The sequence below is a fragment of the Galeopterus variegatus genome, unplaced genomic scaffold (genome assembly GCF_000696425.1).
Source record: "Galeopterus variegatus unplaced genomic scaffold, G_variegatus-3.0.2 Scaffold1536, whole genome shotgun sequence".
Lineage (NCBI taxonomy): Eukaryota > Metazoa > Chordata > Mammalia > Dermoptera > Cynocephalidae > Galeopterus > Galeopterus variegatus.
In genome coordinates, this window is record NW_007727647.1 from 157517 (window position 1) to 176307 (window position 18791).

General features: G+C 36.4%; 1 protein-coding gene and 1 pseudogene across 1 annotated transcript in view; both read left to right on the top strand.

Moving 5' to 3' along the window:
- The window catches only part of DIAPH2 (diaphanous-related formin 2), a gene marked incomplete at its 5' end in the record, with an annotated part of 376543 nt that overhangs the window by 153479 nt on the left and 204273 nt on the right, over window positions 1–18791 (top strand). The gene's annotated exons all lie outside the window — the stretch shown is intronic.
- LOC103594340 lies at window positions 624–6084 on the top strand (annotated as a pseudogene).

Consider the following 18791-nt stretch of genomic DNA (forward strand, 5'->3'; position numbering starts at 1 on the left):
ATCAAATTTTTCCTTTATCATCTTTCGTAATGGAATTTGCTAAGTCTGATATGCTTACCTGTAATTTTACAGAACCCAATTTCTTTGTATAGCTCACTATTACACTGCATGTAGTGCAGTATTTGTAGTTGGGGGCCATCGAATGGGAATTGGCATTTATAAAGGTGCCTATTAAGTACCAGTTACTCTGTGTTTTACATATGCTAGTTCACTTAATGAAATGATAGGCAAATGTACTAAGGGAGGCAGTTTGTTGTAGTGGAATGAATATGGATTGGAAGCTATGCTGACCTGGGTTTGAATCCCAGATGTATTAGTCATTAACTGGATGAAGTCACTTCACGGTCTGAGCCTAAATTTTTGTATAGTAAAAGTGGGATCCTTACTTTGAAGTGTTATTATGGAGATATGTAATCTAAGACATTTATTAAATAGGAGATAATATAATAATCAACATCATTAATAATAACTAATGTTAGAAAGGAAATTAAATGTTTGCTTTTGGGGGATACTATTACTGAATTATGTCATGCGTGGCATACAGAGAAATGGGAGAATGTAGGCAATTGCCTTTTAAGTAAAACTTAAAACAAAACTTTAATTGAAATTTAGATTTGGCAGTCATGTTGGATACTATAACTTTCTTAAGGCAGGGACTGTTTCCTGGAACTCTTGCACTTCCTAAGGTAACACCTTGCTGCCTAGTAGGAACTTAACTATTTCTTTAATTGTGTTGGGTTGAAACTGTTTGAAGCAGCATGCTTTTTTACTAAATGTATCCAGCAAATTTTATCCTCTCATTAGAATATTTTCTCCTAATAAGACTACATATGCAGTCAGTAAGTTGAGAAATCCACCTGTTGTATTGGCAGGCCACCTAGCCATTCCATCTATACTTGGTGTGGGGTGAAGCTTTAATAACTACCGTTAGGTCTGCATATTGTCAGATACCATATATTTAGGACACCATAGGTAATTGGGTTATAGCCAATTTATTACCTTCAGTTAATGTTGTAGATAAATACTTCATATTTTAGTTTAGCCCCGGTATGACAGAATTAGGTAGTGTTCTAATCTTCATTAGCAGTTTGTTGTCCAGTAACTTTTAGTATGCCAATAAAAATGGCATAGGCTGCTGTTTCTGTGGCATGTCCCATTGAACATACCAGTTTTGCTCATTTGTTGATGCAAATAGATGGAGTTGTCATATTTCTTTGCTGAAAATGTTGACAGGGCCTTGTTGGCTGTGTTTGTTGTGTAAACATTTGGTTCTCTAAACAATAACTTCCAGCCTCATTCTGTTGGTACTGCTACATGCTATTTTTCTCTTCTTATGGCAATAGGAAATGCTATTTTGCCATCAGTAAAAGGAGGGCGTGGTACTTGCTTACTGTCTATGTGGACTTTATTTTCCTGGTTGATTTTGTTAAAGAGCAATTCCAGGAAGCTTTGGGCCGTTGTATCACCTTGTCTCATTCCATTATATATATTGATGCAGCATGGATCACTGAACAGTCTAATCTCTTTTGCACAGTTTCTATTGATCTTGTCCAGTAAATCATTGTATGCTGGGTTTGTTCTGAAATCATTTTGGGCATAAGAGCTGTTCTTGAATTTGACAATCAGGTGCCTTCTTATAATAGGCTAACTTATACAAAGCTGGGATTCAGTTACTTTGTTTCTTTCTCCTTCACTCTATGGATATAGTTATTTTTCCTACCAAACTTCTCAAGTGAGTGGTCTCTACTCACTGTTTCCATTCACTTCTTTCTTGCTTCCTGTAATTGGGCTGTTGTAGTCATTGTTCTTCTGAAATTGCTCATAGGGTCTGAAAATGTCCTATTTTCCTCTGGTCTTTTTTTTTTCAGGATTTAGACTATGCGTGACCTTCCTACTACTTTCGACTCTGTTGATGACTTTCTCTTATTGAATCTTTTGGAACAGTGCACTCCCTGTTCTCACACCTTTTTGATTATTGGTTTTGACCTCTTAATTGGCTGTTCTTTCTTCTCTTACGCCAAGTCTACCAGCATCCTTACTGCTTAGGCTTTAGTTACATCTTAAAGACAGAAGATCAAGTTCACGTTTATCTTCTGGCACCCTCATCATTTTTCCTCTCTAATATTTCACATATTTTACTCACGTAATATTTTCTGAGTATCATTTTCCAGATACTATGGGAGGTAGGATTGGTAGATAAAGTTGTACCAAGCATGTTCTCTTCCCTATGAGTTTGTAACTTAGGTAAGGCGATAAGATGCACACATGAACATTAATTAAGTAGGAAAACCTTATTTATCAGTGCTGTAGGTAGGTGAAGAATGTAGTGGTAATTAGGGAAGGTTTCATAGAGAAAGTTGCACTTTGGATCTTAATGGATAGATAAAGGTTTGATAGCAAAGATGTGAAGGGAGGTGAGCTCAAAGTATTTTGCAGCTGTTCAGGAATCCTGTCATACTTTTTTATCTTTAGCTGTACTTGTTCTAGGTAGCCAATAGGCAAAAATCACTTAAAATTAGAATCTGTAATCTTTTCATTTAGAATAGACATACAGAATAATAACAGTGTGCACAACTCATGTCATACCCATAATATATTAAACGTGTATATTTTGGAGGTAGGACTTCGAGGATGATTTTAAATAAGTATAACCATTTCATTTTTTGTGTTCACTTAAAACTATTGCATCTTACATGCCTCAGTTTTCTTTAAATAGTGCACCCGATATCACATGTAATCTCTGCCATTTTAAATGTCTTATCAGATTTAGTTCTGTGAGATCTAAGCAGAATGCTAGATATATTGTCACACTCAACTTTGGAGTTCATGTTTTATAACTGATATTTTAGTACAATTTTCCAGTAAGAAATAGGAATCTATCATTTCTTATTAGCCAATTTGAAGATTTTAATTTAATTGTATTTCTTTATGACTCTTCTGTTCCAAATTTTATGTATTGACTTCCTGCTCCCTCTCTGTAGTTATAACCAATGCTTAAGTTCAGATTCAAAGCATTCTAGGCTAAAAGCAGAGGCACACTTTGGTGGCAGCCATGAGGGAAGCAACAATGATCCCCCACAGTGATAGGACTGAAGTAGCTGGGGTGAAGTAAAGGCCAGCCTAATGGCGAGCACAGCAGGTTTGAAATAGTTTGCTAGGAAAGAGAGTCAGCAGGTTGCTGTCCTGATCCAGTCAAATTTATTTGCTGTCTGTAACTATTAGCAGCTGCTTCTTACCTGGGCTTTTCTCTTTTACCTTTCTTAAGTTTAAAGTAAAACCTTCAATTAGAGGGATTTCTGATTTTGTTTTTTTAACACAATGCAGGCTTCATTCTAATCTTTATGAAACATGTTTTACTTCATATGGTAATAGCTCTATCTGCATTCTACAGATTTCAGAAAACTAGTAAGAATTTTGGGGCCATACATTGAGAATAGAGTATATGAGTTTTGCTTTGCCCTATTATTTAGTGTTTAATCTTAAACATTGTTTTCATCTTATATATGTGTTTATAAACAGTACAGGACTTTCTATTATCTAACTCTTGGCCTCAAATATTAATAAAAAGTGCACAGTAGGTAATTACAAATTATTTTGCCATAAGTGACTAGGCTTATGTTCTTGTTCTGTATTATATCTTTTGCAGTAATTCTACAGCACTGAATATAGTATTATTAAAAGATAGTTCTCACTGTGAGGAGACAGTTTCTCATAGCTGGGCCCTCATCCAAGAATGCTCATTTTTTTAGGTTCTTAAAAGCTTATCATCCGAACTGTTTCTGAAATTCAGTAGAATAAAGTACCTCAGGGAAGCTTATTGTTAAATTGAAGCCACCTAACCATAATATATTTAATGACACACACACACACACACACACACACACACACACACACACACACACACACACACACACACAGAGTTGTGCTTATCAATGACTCAGTGTTAAACCTAGTTCACCAGGTTTCATACAGGTTGACTCCATTGACTTTGATTAATAGCTTCCATGTTGAACTCAGGTTATCATTATTCTCATTGTTTATAGATGCTATCAACATGCTACTAGGTAGGAACATAACTGAAATTGACTTTGACATAAAACAGAGTATTGTATTTAGGAATATGCACTTTTACTAAATTTGATTCTTGAGATCTGTTGGTCTAAGGTACACAGGCTTTAAAATGACTACATGGTAGAGTGCTTGTGAAGGGAGAAGGGAGCAGGCCCGCGCCCACGGTGTTTGACCCACCAGTTGGTGCGTGGAAAGAAAGGGATGGAGGGAGGGTGGAGGAGGTCCGGAGTAGCAGTTCCCTAAACATTCCAGTGTGGAGGCCTTGCAGTGGGTTCTTTAAAGCAGAAGCTGCAGCCCTAGGGCAGACAGCGTGGGTCCAAAGCCTGAGGCAGAGGAACCGGCTCCAGGCAACTTGTTCCAGCAATGGCATGTTCCTCTAGAACTACAGATGATGAGACAAATAGCTAGCTCTGGTGCATCAAGGGGCAAAAAAGGTAATTCTTTGTTAGTCCTTATGGTGGGCTTATCAACAATAGGAGCTGGTGCATATGACTACAAGACTATAAAAGATGACCAAAAAAGGTATAATGAATGGATGTCAGGGTTATGGCTGGCACCAGAAGAGAAACAGAAAAGGGCCGCATCATCTGCTCCGTTAGGAGAGCCAGTTCCTCAAGTCAGGGCACCAAGTCATGTTCCTTCCCTGCTAATCAGTGGAGGCACTGCTGCGTTCGGTGCAGCCAGATGCATCCACACTTGAGATCCTGGGGCCAGGGTACTGATTGTGTCTGAAGATCCTGAGCTGCCATACATGCAACCTCCTCTTTCAAAAGAACTGTGGTTTTCAGATGATCCAAATGTCACAAAGACATTGTGATTCAGACAGTGGAATGGAAGAGAGAGAAACATATAGTTCTATCCACCTTCTTTCTATGTCTCTGCTCAGGACCTGCCTCACATTGAGAATGGTGATGTGGCTATCCTCACTGGAAAGAAGGTAGTTCAGCTAGATGAGAGAGGCAGTCCAAGAAATCTGTCTGCTATTGATAGGGCTGAAGCAAAGATGAAGTGCAGAACAACACTTTTCAGAAAGATTGGAGATTTTAGAGCCTTGGAGAAGATTTCACGTGAAGTCAAGGTGATTATGATTATCGATGGGAGCTTCCTTGCTAGTGAACTGACCTGTGCTCTTGGCAGAAAGGCTCATGCTTTGGGCACAGAAGTGATTCAAGTCTTCCCTGAAAGCATAAATATGGGAAAGATCTTCCCTGAACACCTCAGCAACTGGACCATTGAAAAAGTCAGACAAAACGAGGTTTAAGTGATGCCCAATACTATTGTTCAATCAGTTGGAGTCAGCAGTGGCAAGTTATTCATCAAGCTGACAAGCAGCAGGAAAGTAGAAACTGACCACATAGTAGCAGCTATGGGCCTGGAGCCCAGTATTGAGTTGGCCAAGACTGGTGGACTGGAAATAGACTCAGATTTGGGGGGCTTCTGGGTAAATGCAGAGCTACAAGCACGCTCTAACATCTGGGTGGCAGGAGATGCTGCATGCTTCTAGGATATAAAGTTGGGTAGGAGGTGGATAGAGCACCGTGATCATGCTGTTGTGAACAGAAGATTGGCTGGAGAAAATATGATGAGCTGCTAAGCCATACTGGCATCAGTCAGTGTTCTGGAGTCATCTGGGCCCCGACGTTGGCTATGAAGCTATTGGTCTTGTGGACAGTAGTTTGCCCACAGTTGGTGTTTTTTGTAAAGCAGCTGCACAAGACAACCCCAAATCGGCCACAGAGCAGTCAGGGACTGGTATCTGATCAGAGAGTGAGACAGAGTCTGAGGCCTCAGAAATACTTATCCCTGTGAGCACCCTTGCAGTCCCAAGGCTCTGTCCAAGGGAAGGACTACAGCAAATGTGTCATCTTTTAGCTCAGGGACAAAGTGGTGGTAGGGATTGTGATATGGAATATCTTTAACTGAATGCCAGTAGCAAGGAAGATCATTAAGAACAGTGAACAACATGAAGGTCTCAGTGAAGTAGCCAAACTATTCAACATTCATGAGGACTAAAGCCCCACAGTAGACTACACAAGCATTTCACCGTCTCTGACAGCAGGCTGGATGGGCAAAGGAGCATTTTCTGTTCAGCAAACTTTTTCTGTGTGTATGAGCATGAATGATCAAGTCCTTTGTGAATGTTTTCAACCATGTAGGCGAATTCACGAAATAAAATCTGATTCTTCTAAATTTAAAAAAAAAAAAATTGACTACATGGTGTGCAAAGTCAATGAAACTGAGCTCTACAGTGTGCTTGCTTAGCATTTTGGCTAGCTCAACTCTAGATTTTGTTTAGACTGAATTTTAACTTTTTTGAAGACACTAGTTTTTATTGAATAAAATATTTTTCTCTTTCTATTTTGCATATTCCAAGTCCTTGCCTGCCCTGGTTGTTTTCAGCAACCTGGCAAAATAGGAGCATGTGTACAGCAGGCAAAAATAAATCTATTTTTCAACTACTTTTTGCTTTCCTTTTCAATAGCTAAAGCTTATTGTTTTTTTTTTCCCTCTATTTTTGTGACAACTGCACCTATAAAAGGGAAGAAAGGCAATGGTATTTGATATTCATTTTAGTATTTATTATGTATTATAGTTGTAATTAATACATAAAATGCACTTTTATGTATTCTAAAATCTTTTACCCAACAGAGTGATACATTATATGAATATACAGAAGACCCTTGTTTTCAAAAATATATCTACTTCATAATTGATTTAAATATAAAGGGTATACCTTGAGGATCCTTTGCTTTCTCTTAAAATATTATTTGTCACTACTGTGAGCCCAACAGTTGACAAAATATTGCCTTCAGTATTAGAGTCTGAGATTTAGAAGAAATTACAAAGAGGGCTTCCATGGGTTACTGTTGATAGTATTTTGGAGTTTTTATTTGGAGGAATATTTATTGAGCTATTACAGAGTGTTGTGCTATGTGCTAAAGTTGTTCCCAGCTTTGCTAATATACCTGGGGAGTTTTTAAGACATAATTTCTGAGGCTCTACCTATGGAGATTCTGAAATTCTGATGCAGGAGGTAAGGATGTGTTAGGATTCAGATTACAGTTAGGTGAGAGAACAGGAGGGAAGGACAGAGAGATGGTGTGAGGCATTCTTCCAGGGAGCTTGACAATGTAACAGAGAGTGTGACAGACTGAGAAGGAAGAGGGTCATGTGTCTGTTTGTCCTAAGAATAGGAGAACTTAAAACTTATTTGAATTTTATTCTTATCATGTCTTTTTAATTTCCAAAGTAGTCTCAAATATTATTTTGCTGTTTTCAAATAGAAAGTCACCAACAGACTAAACTTGACTTAAAACAGAGAGAAGTGAAAAATTTAAGTACTCCCTCTCTTCCCCTTCCAAAATTTTTTCTAATACTTCGATCATCTTCAACAGAATACACTGATGTGGTTTCTGAACTAAAGAAAATTACTGCTGAAAGATAAAATTGAAACCAATTGGAATCCGAATGGGGAAAACAGAGACAATGTAACACTGGTTGTTTCCTATCGAGCTCAGCTAGCGAATTGAGATACTCATAATATTTTTATGTGCATAAAGTAAGAGAATTGTTTTATATGAAATTCAAAGTTCTGATGTATGTGTATTTTTTATGGAACTCAGTTTTTCATTATCACAAACTGGTATATCCCAAATGAAGCAGTACCAAATATTATAGCTCCTCATGAGTTCTCGTTTAACCCTAATAATGATGGGATGGTAAAAATTATGAAATTTAACTAATTTTATAATTTTCCTAAAGCTTATTTGCTTTTATGGTTATTTTACATGTAGACATATGATAAAATCATATGAAAATATATGGGGAGTGAGATAAAGGACAGTTACAGTTTCAGATCAAATCCTTGATCCCTGTAGGACTGAGATGTTTACAAAACATGAGTATAAATGTGTTTCATTATGTGAACACTATTTGAAAAGCAGAATTATCAGTCAACAATTTTAGCAAGGCACTTCTAGATGCTACTTTGCAAGGGAAGTGTTGAACATTTACTCACATTTTCAAAGGTGGAAACAAGAATAAATTGACCTCAGTTGCAACAGGAAGGGCATAAGGGACCAGGCACTTATTAAGCAGCTACTATGCCAGGGGTTGGCAAACTATAGCCTGCAGGCCAAATCAGCTGGCTACCTATTTTTGTAAACAAGGTGTTATTGGAACACTGCCATGCTCATTCATTAACTCGTTTATGGCTGCCTTCTCACTACAACGGCAGAGTTGAGTAGTTGCAACAGAGACTGTATGACCTGAAAAGCCTAAAATATTTATTATCAAGCCATATACTGAAAAAGTTTGTTTACCTTTATAATATGTTACTGGAACTTTTCCATGTGTGTTTCCTTTATTTCTCACAACACCCCTGTAAAGCAACTGTCATTACACACATGGTGTAAGTAATATAAATTTTCCATACTTCAAAACTGATAAATGCTTTCTCATAAATACTCATGTTTTCATAGTCCTTAAACCCACTTACACAATTTCTAGAATTTGCTTCAACTGCTCTCCTGGCTGATTCTGGGAGTTGGTAGGGGTGGAGATGATCAGAAACTAGTCACCTAATGTTCTTTGGCTTGAGCTTCCTCATCATGCCTCTACTGTCTGTGAGCATACCGCTTCACTCTGCACAACCATTTATTCATCCAGTGGTTTCATTCAGCCATTTTTCGTCTGGTGATTCCTGTGAGGCCTTGGATCTGTGACATAATATCCAGTCCTCTCAGTCTAGTTCTTTGTTCGTAAGTTACACAAAAATAAGTTCACAAGGCTGAACTAGGTGGGCATGACCACCAAGCCATTGCTCCATCTCTCTTCTCTAGTCTTCATCTTCCCCTGCAATCAATAAAAGAGTAAATAACACCCAGGACCTCCTGCAGGGACCACAGACCACCAAACTCACTCAGAATTTTGAGTTTGGGCAAGGCAAGCAAAGATACAAAGCCATGTCCAGAGAAAAGAAACTACTGCTTTGATTTAGTATTCAGGCTAGCACAGCAAACACTTTGGTTGGAAGGAAGAACTTTATGAGGAATATTAAACCATGGGATTTGTTCAGTATCTCCATTGAATCTTTTGATCTCAAATTACTTCGTAATTAATATGTGGGAGGCAACTGTGAGTTTCCTTCAAAATCTATGGAGAATGGTGGTGCATAGTAGTAAGAGTACAGTCTTTGGAGCTAGAAAGCCTGAGATTAAATCCCACCTCTGACATTTAATTTTTTTCTGCAATCTTTCACATGTCTCTGGAGATCTCAGTTTCCTTATTTGTAAAATAGGAATAATAATACTGTTATGGACTGAATATTTGTGTCCCTCCATAATTCATATGCTGAAGACCTAACTTATAGTGTGGCCATACTTGGAGATAGAGCCTTTAAAGGAGTAAGTAAGGTTAAATGAGGTCATAAGGGTAGGGCCCTGGTCTGATAGGATTTTTGTCCTTATGAGACACCAGAGAGTTCACTCTCTCTCTCCATGCTCACACACTGAAGAAAGGCCATATGAGCATGCAGTAAGATGGAAGCTGTGTACAAGCTAAGAGAAGAGACCTCAAAATGAAACCTACCTTCGTGGCACCTTGATCTTGGACTTCCTACCTCCAGAACTGTGAGAAATAAACTTCTGGTGTTTAACCCACGCAGTCTTTGGTATTTTTTTGTGGCAGCCCTAGCAAATTAATACAGTGCAGTTGCTAGGAAAAAGAATCCAATGCAATTCCTGATGGTAGTTGTATGTATACTCTTAATATGAAAAACTAGTATTTTCCCAGATTATATGAGTCTTCGGATAGAAATAAAACCAAGGAAACTATTGCACAAGAGATAAACCTGAGCTGGCCTTTGTCTTCAATTGTAGGAACTATAGTCTTCTCCAATTCGCCTCAACTGGTTTAGGAGTTCTCCAGGGGAGGCTTACTTGCATATATAATGTCTAGGTAATATAGACTTTTGTATATTTAACTTTCAAAGTATTCTTTGCAGGCATTATAACTCATTGAAACTCTTAAGTTGCCCTTTATACCATGAATTCAGGCATTTTTATAGACATGATTGTGCTGTGCACCTACCAATAATCCTGTTTTTGTAGAATTGCTATTTTTGTGTGTACAGGAAATATTTGTGCAGTTATTTTAATATTTTTATCACAATTTGACTTTGTTTTATAAATCGTAAGTAGTGAATAGGCAAACGAATATGTTGATACCAGTGATAAAAAGTATGGATATCAGTTAGTATAACATCCTCCAGGTCCATTCATGTTGTTGCAAATGACAGAATTTTGTTCTTTTATAAGGCTGAATAGAATTTCATTTTAACAATCCATTCATCTGTTGATGGAAAGTTAAGTTGTTTTCATGTCTTGGCTGTTGTGAATAACGCTGCAATGAACATGAGAGTGCCAGGCACAGAAAGACATATACTGCATGATCTCACTCATATGTGGAATCTAAAAAAGTTGAACTCATAGAAGTAGAGTAGAATGGTGGTTACCAGAGATGGGGGAGGGAAGGATGGGGAAAGGGGAGATGTTGATCAAAGGATACAAAGTTTCAGTTAGGAGAAATAAGTTTTAGTGAGCTATTATAGCAAATGATGACTATAGTTAATAATAATGTGTTGTATATTTCAAAGTTGCTAAAAGAGTGAGTGGATTTCAACATTCTTGTCACAAAAAAATAACTAGGTGAGGTGACATGTTAATTAGCTTGATTTAATCATTCCACAATATGTGTGTGTGTGTATATATACATATATATATATATCAAAATACCACATTGTAGCTCATCTATATACAATTATTTGTCAATTCAAAATAAAGTTAAAAAGAGATATGGGTATCAAACATAATACAATTGTGAGAGAGGTGGAATTCATTAGCCTTATTGAAAGCAGTGCATCTTTAAGCCTCCCACCACTCGTAACATGTAATTATTTGTTAAAATTTTGCTTATTTGAATTTCTCTCATATATTCCAATATTCCTTTAGGCTTCTAGATCTAGGCCACCATTTCATGTGTGTCATTTTGCTCTTCCTCTGCCCTATTTTCGATGTTAATTGGAAGCCTGGACTATGTCTCTGTGATACAACCTCAAGTGGGCAAAGTACATTTTCCCCAACTTGTACCACAGAGCATTTCTGCACTGTGCACTCATATATTACAGATGTTTTAGTGATGTAATCCTTTTGTGCTTTTTTGTGTTTCTCTTCATTTTTGAGTAGATAATATATTTACATGGTTCAAAATTGGTCAAGGGCCACAGAAAAACAATTACATTGTATAATGTTGAATATACTAATTATCCAGCATTGGATCATTTCTCATCACCTCTACATCTACCAAGGTGTTCCAAGCCACCTGATTCGAGCATCACATATTACACCCAGGTATTGATATTCAACTCTGTACTCCATGATATTTGTAATCAACTACTCAGTTTAATCTCTAGAAGTAACTAATATAATTAACTTCATGTGTATCCTCTCAGAAACAGTTTATGTATATACTAGTAAATACATATATTCTTCCCTCTTTTTTTCCATAAATGGTAGCATATAATACAGTCTTGTATACCTTGTTTATTTTATTTAACTATTTATTAAAGATTATTCCATATTATTTTATAAAGAGCTTCCTTGATCACTTGATATAGCAGTAGAGTAGTCCATTGTGTGGATGTATCATAGTTGAATTATACAGTCTTCTATTGAGCTTTTGGGGTACTTCAAATGCTTTGCTATTGTAAACAATGCCCAGTATACAATAGTGTTTTAAATGTCTTCGATAGATGGACATTTATAATCTCTTGCTATTAACAATACTGGAATATACAACCTTATACATAAATCATTTTGCACCAGTGAGAATATATATGTAAGATATATCCCAAAATAATTGGAGTGCCTATTCTTTTCCAGTTATGATTCTAGATGCTAGTATGTAACAGTGAACAGAACTTTCAATATAGTGGAAGATACAGACAATAAACAAATAAGCAAGACATGTATTATGACAGATGGTGACAATTGCTGTGGAGAAAAATGAAGCAGGCAAAGAGAAAAAGGAGTGCCAAGAGAGAGGAGTTGCAATTTTGAACCACATCATCAGGAAAGGTCTTTGAGAGAGAGTGACATTGAACAAAGATCTTAAAGAAGTAAGGGACAATCTGAGGATGACAGAACATCAAGCGCAAAGGCTCTGCTGTGGGAAGTTGGTCTGGTGTATTTGAAAAATAGAGAGGAAGCTAGCATGGCTGGAGTAAAGTGAATAAGAGGAAAGTGTTAGCAAAGGAGGTCAGAATAGCTACGGAAGGGGCGTGAAATAAAGCAGGACACTCTCGGCTGTTATGGAGACTTTGGCTTTTACTCTGAATAAAACAGGAAGCCGTTGTGTTACTGCCAGACCAGGCTCTGCTTGCCCTCCCACATTAAACAAATGACTCAAAAGTCCAGAAGTTGGTGCAAGTATTAGAAGGTTTATTCAGATAAGTGGCATATAGGGGATGACCAGGCTAAAATCATCCCAACTTCTGATGCCTGTTCTGGGGTTTATAAAGGGGTAGAGGCAGGAAGATGAGGTAAGGATCTTTGTTCTGAAGGAAAAGGTGGGGGGTGGGGGTGGGGGATCTGGGAGCAGCAGATGGTCTGAGTCAAATGTCAGGGTCCCATGATGGAATGGAAACTTCAGCGTCACAGAGCCTGTGATCAGCTTCAAGTCCTTGTTGTTACCTCGAGGTTGGAGTCTTGTATCTCCTAGGGAGAGCTCAAGGATAATTACCTTAGTCAAACATCATAAAAATACTTGACTTGGATTTCTAATTAATGTGGTTGGAGTTTTCCTTTAAGTAAGAGGGGGAGTTTACAACCGGCCAGGTTGTCTTGCCTCTCTCTTCTATCTCCTCTTGCTTGCAGCTGATCAGAGAGGTAAGAAAAACAAGAAGCTTAGTTTCAGTCCTTAATTGTAGGCGCACAACCTCTAAAGTAAATCAGCATAAGAGGAGGTGATTTCATCTCTGGACAGTCTCTCAATTCCTCTGCTAACCTCAAGGAATTGATGATTGTCAGTTCTGAGTTAATGGCTGAAATGTTCTGCTTGGTCTTAGTTACCCCAAAGATAGTTGTTTTTCTGGCTAAGGTCCCTTTCAATTGGAGGGTTTTGAACAGAGGCATAACATTAATTAATTAATTGATAGGATAAAATGAAGAGGGCAAAAGCAGAATGGAGACTGGTTATGAGGCTACTGCAATAACCCAGGCTGCATGTGATGGTGGCTTGGAACACTTAGGTAGAAGTAGAGGTGATGAGACATGATCCAATACTGGATTTGCTAAAGAATGGGATGTGGCCTGTGAGAGTGCAGAGTCAATGATGACTCCACATTTATTTTTGCTTGAACAATTACAAGGACTGAATTGCCATTTGTTGAAAAGGAGAAGACTATGGGATGAGGCTTGGGAGTATGATCAGGAGTTTGGTTTGGGGTGTACTAAATTTAAGAAGCTTATTAGACAATCAAGTGGAGATATCCAGAAGATGAGAAGGAACTACTGAAGTAGCTTCTTTTAGGACAAGTAGTTTCCCAGCAGTTTCATTTGAATCAATCCCTGGTAGAATCTATAACACTGACTTTCTAGACATGCTCAGATTTCCTTACTTGAAACTGAGGTTGAAAAATCCTACTTTGTCAAGTTGAGATCCTGGCTACAAGTATTTTGGGGTGTTATTTTGTTCAGTCTTGCTCAGCAAGGTTAACTAAACTACTGGTTAAACTAAATTGTGTGCAGGATTTGTACCACTCTGAGATGGACCACATTATATCAGAAAAGCCTGAGTCTGATGAATGTCCAAACTGTATTCTCAACAAGAAACACCCTATCGGCCTAGTGGTACTAGGTTTTAGCATCATAATTCCTATGTCATGCTTTTCTTAGTACTCCTCTACACATTTAGCTCTTGGGGCTTATTGCTGGTGTAAGGGCCGAAAGAAAACTTCTTTACCCCTAAAGGTTCATTAATAAAAATCACTGGCAAATTTAGATCAGTATAAAGAAAAGGTATAACAAGTTGTATTATTTAATGTGCTGGGAATGGGGCAAAGCACAGGGGAATCACATAGTAATATCCCAATTTCCAGTGGGGGTACAAAGTTTAGACATCTTGTACGCAAATAAAATACTGCAGGCAGTCTCATAGCTGCCCTCAGAAAGAATAGATAGTAGACAAAGGAGGGGTGCCTCAGAGGGAGCCTGGCTGTTTGTATTTACAGATGTAAATTTCTTTCCACAAAGAAATAGCCTTCTAGCTAATCTTCTTTTTTCCAGTCTCTCTGAATTAACCGTCTTGAAATATGTCAAAGAAATACATTTTGGGGCTGAAATATTTTGCTTTCCCACACTGGACTCATTGACTTGTGACATGAGTTGTGAAATTTAACATAACAGGTGGTTTTCTGAGTACCTGGGTTGGCCAGAAAAACTTCTTACAAAGCCAGAGACAACAGGTGGGAAAACTAAACGCACTGACTCTAGCTTAAGTAAGGTACTTCACGTAGGTTAAAGGTTAACAGGAAGAACTTCAACAACCTCATTTGTCAAATACTAGTTTGAGTTAAGAACTATATATTTCAGTTTTGGAATTTAAATGACTACTTCAAACAAGGGAAATTCTTCCCCCAAAACTCTGACAACTTTATCTCTCCTAAAGTATACATTACCTGCTGAGCTATTGAGTTCCATTTGAAAATATACAACATTAGCGATGCACGTTGTTAAACATAGGGTTCTGGTGACATTTAGCAGTGTTCAGTAATTGGCTTAATGAACAGGTGTACAAGTATATTAGTTATGCAGATGTTAATTTGCAGTAACATGTGCTTCCTGATTTGGGAGGTTCTTGTATAAACTACAACCAGTAAGATTTGTTCCTTAATTAGGAAATCATTACAAAGTATGTGTGTGTGATTCCCACCATTAGAACCATTAGTCTTGTTTAATGTGTTCTGAACTTCGGAAACACTCCTGATAATGCCATTTCTATTGCTTTGGGTACTATGCAGGTGTCAGAATGAAATCTACCTTTCTGTGGGATGCCTTAGTTAGCGTGCAGCTGTAGGTGACATGGAAAGGGAAAGCTTCACAGCTGTAATATGTAGCATGTAAGATACAAATGCAATCTCTTACTGCATATCGCATCAGCTTTCCCTCTCAAGGATCAGTATGCAAATGTATTTAATATTCCTCACAAAACAGACTCAAAACAAGTGAACACAAAATTGTGGCTGCTTACTGAACTGACTAATCTTTACCTGCATTTTTTATTATTCTTTTTCATATTATTTGTAATTCCTGTCTACATGTGGTCCTCAGGATTTCCAAGGCTGTTTATAAACTATAAAAATGGATGGGAATATTTATATAATTTAGTCATATGATTTTTATTTTTATATTTAAAAAAATGGAAAACTACAAAGGCTAATATAGCAAACGCCCATAGTATCAGCCACTCAGAAGGAACAGACGTTTACATTTAGTTGTATTTACTGCAGATCTTTGCTTTTAAGGAAATAAAACATCAGAGGTAAGGAAGTTTCCAAGGTCCCCCTCCCGCGTCACTTCCCTCACCTAAGGCAACCACTGTCATTAATCTGCTGAGTAGCTAGTCCATGTTTTTATAATTGTGCTACATTTATACTCGTCTATGAACAATACACAAGAGTAGTCTGTTTTATTTTAAATTTAAATGAATGAGATTATACTGTGTGTACCATTTTCCTCAACTTTTATTTTTTCACTCAGCATTGTATTTGGGATCCATCCTTACTGAAATATTTAGCAGTAGTACAGTCACTGTAAATGCTGTGTGGTATTCCACTATATTAACATACCATAATCTAGCCATTCCATAACCCCTGGGCATGTGGGTTGTTTCTAATTTTTTTACTGCCATGAACATTGCTTCACTGAACATCCTGTCTCCTTGACCATTTGACCTATAGGTGGAAGTGTTGGGTTATATTTATGGCAAGCACACCTTCAAATTTATTAGATATTGTTAAATGCTTATTTTAAGATTGTTGCCTAATTTTTACTGCCACTGTTGGCATAATCAAATTCTTATTTCTCTATATCCCCTTCAGTACTTGGTATTATGAGACTTTTTTATTTTCAATTTGATGACTGTGAAATGGTATTTCCTTGGTTTTTATTTGCATTTTGCTGATTACTGGTAAGGTTGAGCATCTTTTCATTACTAGCTATATGACCTTGGTTAGATGATTCAGTTTTTTTGTTTCTTAGTTATCTCATTTTTAAAATGGTAGTTAAAATAACCTATCATATAAAGTGATGTAATGATTTAATTAGTGCCGGATACAAAGCAGATACTGAATAAAAGTTGGTTTTGGTGGTGCTTGTGATGATTGTGGTGGTGGTTACTACAAGTACTACTACTACTATTGTTATTTTTTTATGCTGTCCTCTGTTTTGTGTTACATATGTCTCTGTCTATCTAATCTCCTTTGCCCATTTTTAAATTGGGTTTGTATGATATTTCCAGAAATGCAATGATAAAGATGATTTAAAAAGAGATGATTCGTTATTGGGAAATAACAAATAAAAAAATAATTGCAGCTATCACACACAGAAATCATAGTAGATTTTCCCTGCCTGTCATTGTACTGGTTTTAACATTATCAAGTTATTAATTGAAATTAAAATAATACCTTTTTCAACCAATATATTAAAATTAATATCCATGTAGTTAGAGTCACTTCTGGAATTGTATTCACATGGATAAAATATTTAAGTATATATAGATCATAGTTCTTATATTTGTATGATACATCTAAAAGAACAGTTGTGCGTTTATTTTTTGAATATACATATATGTATGCATACATGAAGTTACATAAATTTTCAATGTGTTTTTAACACTACTATTATTAGCTTTATTTACCTTGGCTTTGTATATGGTTCACTTAAAGGAGGTATCATACTTTTACTTCTTCACATATTCCTTAAAATATGATGCAGCATATCCGTTAATGCTGATTCAAGGATACAATATTCCCTAATATGGAACCAGAGCTTATAATAGCACAAAGATTTCACTGAGTGATATACATGAATTCATCCAAGCTATATTATTATGGATAAAGAAAATTATAAATGTTAGATACCTTTTGGGAATACTACCATAATTAGTAGTTTACATATGACCATGAGATATGAGTAGATATTTAAGTCTTGTGTACCACTGTTTGCTTACACTAGGCTAACACATAGTAGGTATTCAACAAGTATTTGCAGGACGAGTGAATGAATGAATGAGTGTATATTATGATTTTGACTTTAGGAATCTTTCTCATTGGAATTTTGAGATAAATTAAAGAAGTTATACTTTATTATGATTTATGGTTAGTTATCACTATGTAAATTATCTAATGTTACCCATTAAAATTATCTTAATATTTGCTACAAATTATAAACATCTCGTCACATGCTAAATGTATCCACAGATAACAGAAATTAATAGGGAATTCCTAAACATTGTCTAAATTAGACTGGGGAAAGAATATAACCATGTTTACTTTATTTATGCTGATGAGAGTCCCTCAGGTGTAAAGGAATAAATTTATAGTGCAATTGTTTGTAAAACTCCACGTATTATTAAAGGAAATATAAGAACACTCAGTGGGCATTTTATCTTAGATAACGAATATCTTGATGTTAACATATCTTTAATAATACAAATATCTTATTATTAACATCATTATCTTCCTACAGACAATATTTTATAATGTTTCATTATTATTCTGTTGATTAGCAATGCCAGTTTAAGCACTCACATTAATTTTATCTATTGGATTCAAACCCAGTTGTGGTATGGTTTTTCATTTGCACAGGAGAGATCACATTTGATTGGAGACCTCTTTATGAACCTGAGGACCATAGGGCAATTGATGAAACAAATCAATTCTTGAAGTTTTTGTAATAAAACTTTAAAAAGCTCTTCAGTCTCATATAAGTAATTTCAAGTAATTAAAGAAATGCTATAATTTATTTAGTTTAAATTTTGTAAGCATTAGAAACATATATGGAATAAAAGCATCCTAGGACAAGTGACATTTTGAAGTCACTATGAAAACAAGCTATTTTTAACACAGGAAGTCTTTAATACTATAGGGATGTTTGATGTCTCATTGCTATTCTTTGAATTCCCTATTCTGTGGTTGTGATCCCTAAGGAATGCTTTTAGAAACTAGAAGGCCAAAAGTAGTAATAGCCACTGGTCAGTAGCTACTTATCATGGCAAAAACGTGATTGTTTTTGAAAGCCTGTCTAGTTAAGGAACTATTTTAAACTTGCTTTACTCCAGTGATTCTCCAAATAGCAATGCCCAGTCATAGAATTCTTACCACTTTTTGAACCAAAGATTTAAGCCAAATTGCGTAACACAGGAAAATATATTAGGATTCAAAAAACAAAACTGCAAATTTAATGAAAAGAAAATGAAAAAGTATGAACTCATATAAAATGAGCATTATCTATGCCTGAGTTAGTCAGGAGACTGTTAGTTTGCAGAATAATCATTTTATATATATATATATATATTATATATATATATAATTTTGTCAAAATACAATGTGGTTGATTATTGTGGCCCATTACCGAAACCTCCCTCCCTCCCCCCTCTCCCCC